Source organism: Globicephala melas, chromosome X (genome assembly GCF_963455315.2).
Source record: "Globicephala melas chromosome X, mGloMel1.2, whole genome shotgun sequence".
Lineage (NCBI taxonomy): Eukaryota > Metazoa > Chordata > Mammalia > Artiodactyla > Delphinidae > Globicephala > Globicephala melas.
The window spans coordinates 40,146,261-40,153,056 of NC_083335.1; positions in this window are offsets into that span (position 1 = coordinate 40,146,261).

Here is a 6,796-nt window from a genome sequence, read left to right on the forward strand (position 1 = left end):
GGTGGGGATTCCAGGACTTGGGCCACTGCCCACTTTTTGGCCTTTTATGGCCTGGGATCTGTCATGGCGCAGGTGGCTGTGTCATTTGGCATATGCTAATATATTACAATGAGCATATAATGAGGCTCAAGGTCTACTGGAAGTCAAACCTTCCACCATCTTGGGCCTAGCCTAGTAGGTTCTAACTGAGACAGGAAGGAAGGAGGCAGGGCACAACCATTAAAAGAATGACAGCCATTGGGAAGAACAGGATACCAAAAAAACTGGTTAGAACCAACCTGGAAATTGTTCATGACAAGAGGCCCATATTCCCCTATAACATTTTCCCTATTATAATCATACCCAGTCACAGTTCCTGATCATTTGATGTTCTTAAAAGATACCATTATTATTCACCAAGGGCATAACATCTTCCCTTAATGAACTATAATTCTGAAGGAACATAGTTCATATTTATTTAAATTTTTAGCTGTATCCACTGAACTTGATTTTATTTTTTACATTTTTAGATCATAAACCATATGGAGCTAATTATCGTTCCTGCATTAATTTTAGTGAAAGGAAGAGTTAGACAAATGCGTTTTAAGTGTATAATGAATATTATTTTTATTCTCCTCAGTACCCTCACCATCTATCAGAATATCTCCCATATACATTGTTTCATAATGGATTATAAATATAAATAATTTATGTGTGGTTTAAAATGCCTCACAGCTGGACAAAGTGAAAGTCTCTTTTCTAATCAATATTCCTGCATCCCACTCCCCAAAGGTAACCACTGCTATTGTTTGATTTGTATTTGGCATGCATTTTTCTGTGCATATTTAAATGCACATACATAAATAGATACAGTGGTTTACACATCAACTGATTTATTTGTTAGATATGAAATTAGAATCACAGAATAACACTGATCTGCTACTTATGTTCTTAATTTAACAAGATGTGTGCTTTTTAAATTGTTTTCATTAAGGTATGATTTAGAGAAAATAAAATCCACTCCTTTCAGTGTCCAGTTCTATGTCTTGAAAAGTACATACACTTGTATATGTACACTTGTATACAGTTGTATAACCACACCACAATCAGGATATACGAGTTCCATTATGCCAAAAAATTCTCCTGTGCCTTTTTGTAGTCAGCCCATTCTCCCCACCTCAACCCTGACAACCACCTATTTGTTTTCTGACTCTCAAATTTTGATAGCTGTAGGTTTTCACTTTTATTTTCATTTTAATTCTGTTCTATGTATTTTTAATTGAAGTATAGTTGATTTCTGTTCTACATATTTTTGATTTCCCTTGAGACTTCCTCTTTATGCATGAATTAATTTCATATGTTTTGCTCAGTTTCCAAGTTCTTAGAGATTTTCCTGTTATCTTTCTATTATTAATTTCTAGAATTTTATTCCATTATTGTCAGATAACACATTCTGTTTGGTTTCAATTTTTTTAATTTGTTAAGGTTTGTTTTATGGCTCAGGATATAGTCTATCTTGCTGAATGTTCCATGTGCATTTGAAAAGAGTGTGTATTCTGCTGTTTTTGGGTGGACTGTTCTATAAATGTCAGTTAGATCTATTTGGTTGATGGTGGTGTTCAGTTCATCTATAACCTTACTGATTTTTTGTCTACTAATTCTATCTATTACTGAGAGAGGCGTATTGAAGACCCCAATTATAATTGTGGATTTGTCTATTCCCCTTTCAGTTCTGTCAGTTTTGCCTCTTGTATTTTAAGACTCCATTGTTAGATATAATACATATTTTAAATTGTTGTATCTTCCGGGTGAATTGACTGACTCTCTTTATCCCTGGTAACTGTGTTTGCTTTCAAGTCGACATTGTCTGATAATGTAAAGAATCTATAAATTCTCCTGCTTTCTTCTGATCAGTGTTTGTATGGTGTATTTTTATTCATTGTTTTACTCTTAAGCTACCTGTATCATTATATTTGAAGGGAGTTTCTTGTAGACAACATATAGCTGGGCCATTTTTTGTTTTTTGTTGTTTTATAAATCCAGTCTGATGATCTAAGTCATTTAGTTATGTATTTAGACCATTGACAATTAATTATTGATATGTTTCTATTTAGATCTACCACTTTATTTTTCATGTTTTGTTTGTCCTCTCTGTTTTTCATTACCCTGTTTCCCATTTCTTTGGCTTATCTGAATGCCTTTTAGTATTTCATTTTAATTTTCTATTCTGAATTTGAATATATCTCTTTGTATAATATTTTTGTGGTTGCTCTGTGGATTACAAACTACCTACTTAACTTTTCACAGTCTATTCAGAATCAATACTCAGAATCATTATGTTACCACTTCAATTGATATGTAGAAACCTCACCTTAATAGATCCCCTTACCCTCTCCCCTTTACATTACATTTGCCTTATGCATTATATCTATACTGAAATCTACATAGATAACTACTATAGCTACTTTATTGAAAACTCCATCTGTCAATGTTATATTTTGCTGTGATTTTCCACTATTTACCATGCTTTTGGAAACCCATTCAGCTGCATCTTCATATTCACTTTCTCCCTAGATCTCCATGAATCCTAAATTGGTGGAAATGTAAATTGGTACAACCACTATGAAAAACAGTATGGAGGTTCCTTAAAAAACTAAAAATAGAGTTGCCGTATGATCTAGCAATCCCACTCTCTGGGCATATATCCAGAGAAAACTCTAATTCAAGATACATGCACCCCACTGTTCGTAACAACATTCTTTACAATAGCCAAGACATGGAAACAATCTAAATGTCCATCGACAGATGAGTGGATAAAGAAGATGTGGTATGTATATACAATGGAATACTACTCAGCCACAAAAAAGAATGAAATAATGCCATTTGCAGCAACATGGATGGACCTAGAGATTATCATACTACATGAACTCAGAAAGAGAAAGACAAATACCATATGATATCACTTATATGTGGAATCTAAAATATGAAACAAATGAACTTATTTACAAAACAGAAACAGACTCACAGACATAGAAAACAAACTTATGGTAACCAAAGGGGAAGGGGTGGGGAGGGAGTGATAAATTAGGAGTTTGGGGTTAACATATACACACTACTATACGTAAAGCAAACAACAAGAACCTACTGTATGGCACAGGGAACTATATTCAATATCCTGTAATAAACTATAATGGAAAAGAACATGAAAAAGAATATATATATATATATATATATATCTGAATCACTTTGCTGTACACCAGAAATTAATACAACATTGGAAATCAACTATACTTCAGTAAAAAAAAGTAATATAGGTCATTATTAATAAATTAAGCAATACCTTGGACAACATTGAATGCCAATGTCCAGAGAAATTAGAGCATTTAGAGCCCTGGTGGCTTCAGGATACAATGGGAAAAGCTTTAGAGTAATTTCAAGCTCACGTACTGAGCAGGTGTCCAAAGCAGTTCCCCTGATTTACTTCACGTCTCCTAACTTCTTACCCTTATCTAAATTATAGGATTAAATAAGGACTTCCCTGGTGGTGCAGTGGTTAGGAATCTGCCTGCTAGTGCAGGGGACATGGGTTTGAGCCCTTGCCCAGGAAGATCCCACATGCCTTGGAACAGCTAAGTCTGTTAGCCACAACTACTGAGCCTGCATGCCACAACTACTGAAGCCCACGTGCCTAGAGCCAGTGCTCCACAACAAGAGAAGCCATTGCAATGAGAAGCCCACACACCACAACGAAGAGTAGCCCCCACTCGCCGCAACTAGAGAAAGCCCGCGCGCAGCAATGAAGACCCAATACAGCCAAAAATTAAATAAATACATAAATAAATAAATTAAAAGAAATGTTTAAATTATAGGATTAAATAGGTAACTGAATAAGTGTTAAGACTAAAGGAGATACAATTTAGAGTACCACTTGTTTACATCAATTTCCTACCCTCCATATCATTTTTCTCAGAGGAAACATCTGTTCTGACTGATCCCTTTTTACCCACCATCTTAGAAAGCAGTCATTCACATAATCCCCATACTTAATTCTCATCATCATCAATCATCATCACCAACACCAACATCTACATAGGAGGTCACTGTGTATATGAAGAGTTTGTCAGTCTTCTTTCATTATCACCCTCCAGGAGCCCTTCCAGACATTTTTTGCCTAATTACCCCCAACCCCACTCCCCAGTGGAATGTGAAATTTTTAATACTCCAGATGTAGTTTATCTGTTTATGTACTGTGGTCCTTTGGAAGCTCACAGACCATTGTAATATCTATGAAAACCCTAACCTCAAGAACCAATCTCTGACCTCTTGGGGATGATGTCATCTGTTGAGAATGCATGGTATATTGTGATTAGGGCAAAATCTGGAATCCCATTCCTGCTCCATACATCCCTAGATCCACACTAGAAAATCTGTCATGATTAGATGCTCAGGCTTGATAGACTATCCATGGAACCACCCTCATCCCTCTCTGGGAGAAATCTCACTTCCCTCTCTGTGTCCTCAGATGCCCTTTCCTCCCTACCAGGTACAAGCAGCCTAATCATTTCCATAAGTTTTCACAAAGGACAGAAGAAACACTGGCTTCAGACAGCTTCTGCTTCCAGCCTGGTCACAAACCTCCCATGCAGCAGGGGGAAGGAACATCAGGCTTGGCTTCCTGCTGCAGGGAGGGTTAACACAGGGAGAACAGAGATTAACCACCTCAGCAGTACATGTCCTGATACCTTTTCTAAAGCTCTGCCACCAGCAACTAAAGGTGACCAGGCTGCCAGGTCCCACCGCTGGCTCTGGCAGTTGGCGTGGGGAACAACCTCTTTGCCATTTGTCTCTGTGCTTAAGAGCACTTGCTTTGGAGTCACACACATCCATGAAGAGAGGATAGTGATACATCACTAGTGGGGCTGTTGCGAGATTAAATCCAGTCACTAACATGAAGAACCTAGATCTGGGCCCCTCTAAACAACCTGCTTCATAAATAGTAGCTCTTTCCTCCATCAATCAGAGAGCTCATGTGTTCCTCACCCCCCTTCAGTTGGGACCCCTTAACCAGACTGCAGGTCAGAATCACCTTGGGGATCTTTTTCTAAACCCTCATATGAATTTCCGTTGTTGGTGGAAAGAGGGCTTCTGTATCAAAAGCCATTCAAGTTATTCAGCCATGATACTATGAGTCTTAAAAAACAGATATGCCCATTTGGCACCAATAGTGTGTGGCAGTGTCCATTTCTCCTTCATTCCACCAGCATCAGTTATTAACAGCTTTTGTCTTTATTGCCATATAGGAACTCTTCTTTTTTCCAGACCAGTCCCAGTGGAAGGGTCACCTCAGAAGGTCTGTCCTTAATGTTATAGATTCACAGGCTCCTCCCCTAAGGTTGCCAGATTTAGTAAATAAACATACTGGATGCCCAGCTGAACTTAAATTTCAGATGAACAAAGTAATATTACATGTGACAACTTTACACAAAAAATGATTTTTTGTTTATTTTAAATTCAAATTTAAATGGTTTAAATATAATCTGGTAACCCTACACATGGAGGGATCTGGAGGGGAACCAAGGTGCTCCAGTCAACAACCGCAGCTGAGCCCCTAGCAGAAGTCAGAACCAATGCTCATCCATGTGAGTGAGCTCTCTCAGATGTACCAGCCTAATGGAGCCTCCAGCTGATGGCAGCCCCAGGTGAGACTCCACATGGAGCAGAAAACCATCCAGCTGAACCCGGTCAACCCACATTATCCTGAGAAATTTAAAAATTGCTATTGTTTTGGTGGTGTTTGTTAAACAGAAATGGATATCTGAACCATGTAGTTTTGGTGAACTCTCTCTTTTTTTTTTTGGTACGCGAGCCTCTCACTGTTGTGGCCTCTCCCTCAGCGGCCATGGCTCACGGGCCCAGCCACTCCGCAGCATGTGGGATCTTCCTGGACCGGGGCACGAACCCGTGTCCCCTGCATCGACAGGTGGACTCTCAACAACTGCACCACCAGGGAAACCCGAACTCTCTTTTTCTATAGTCTGTAATCTTTGGATAGGATAGGGATTTGCTGATCTTTGAAGGTTTGATAGGATGTCATTATAATTTTGGCTATAGTCTGTGTGTGGGTTTATATGTGGGTATAGTTTTTGAAATTTCCTCAATTCCTTCTTGGATTCCCAAGATAAATTTTCATGATGTATGATTTTCATCATACTCTTGGAATTTTAGAAATCTATTCCTAAATTCCTTTCCACAGATGAGGCTCCACTGCAGTCATGCTTGTGAAGGGATGGAGAGGTATTGCTAGAAACTGCTCCCTGAGACATGTGGAAAACTGTATCCTCAGAAGGTGCCTTGGTGAGTACGCTGTCAGAACAAGGGGTGTTTACTCATTTTAAGAAGTGTTTCTCAAAGAAGGTGTCCTGAAACACTTTCTCCTGCTACAAGGATAGACTTGCAAGGAAGCCACTCTTCTTGAGTACACATAGGATGCCTTCACCAGACCGCAGAGACATATGCATTGCAGTCCTGGTCCTTTCTGACTGTCCCAATGCAGCAGTGCTGGGTGGATAAGTCTGTGCAGTTCTGGGGTTCATTAATATGAAAACCACTTCCCTTGTGGAAATCTGAGCCACATTCTACAATATCACCTTTAGAAGGAATAAAATTGATGTATTTTCACCTTATTTTTCATATTTCTTAGTTGGTTTAGAGTCAAGATATGGAGAACGGGTGTATTTTCAAGGCCCCTTAAAGACTCAATCATTCTAGAGCAAGACCATAGGAATAGTTTGGGACCCAGCAAGACACAGAAAAGGGA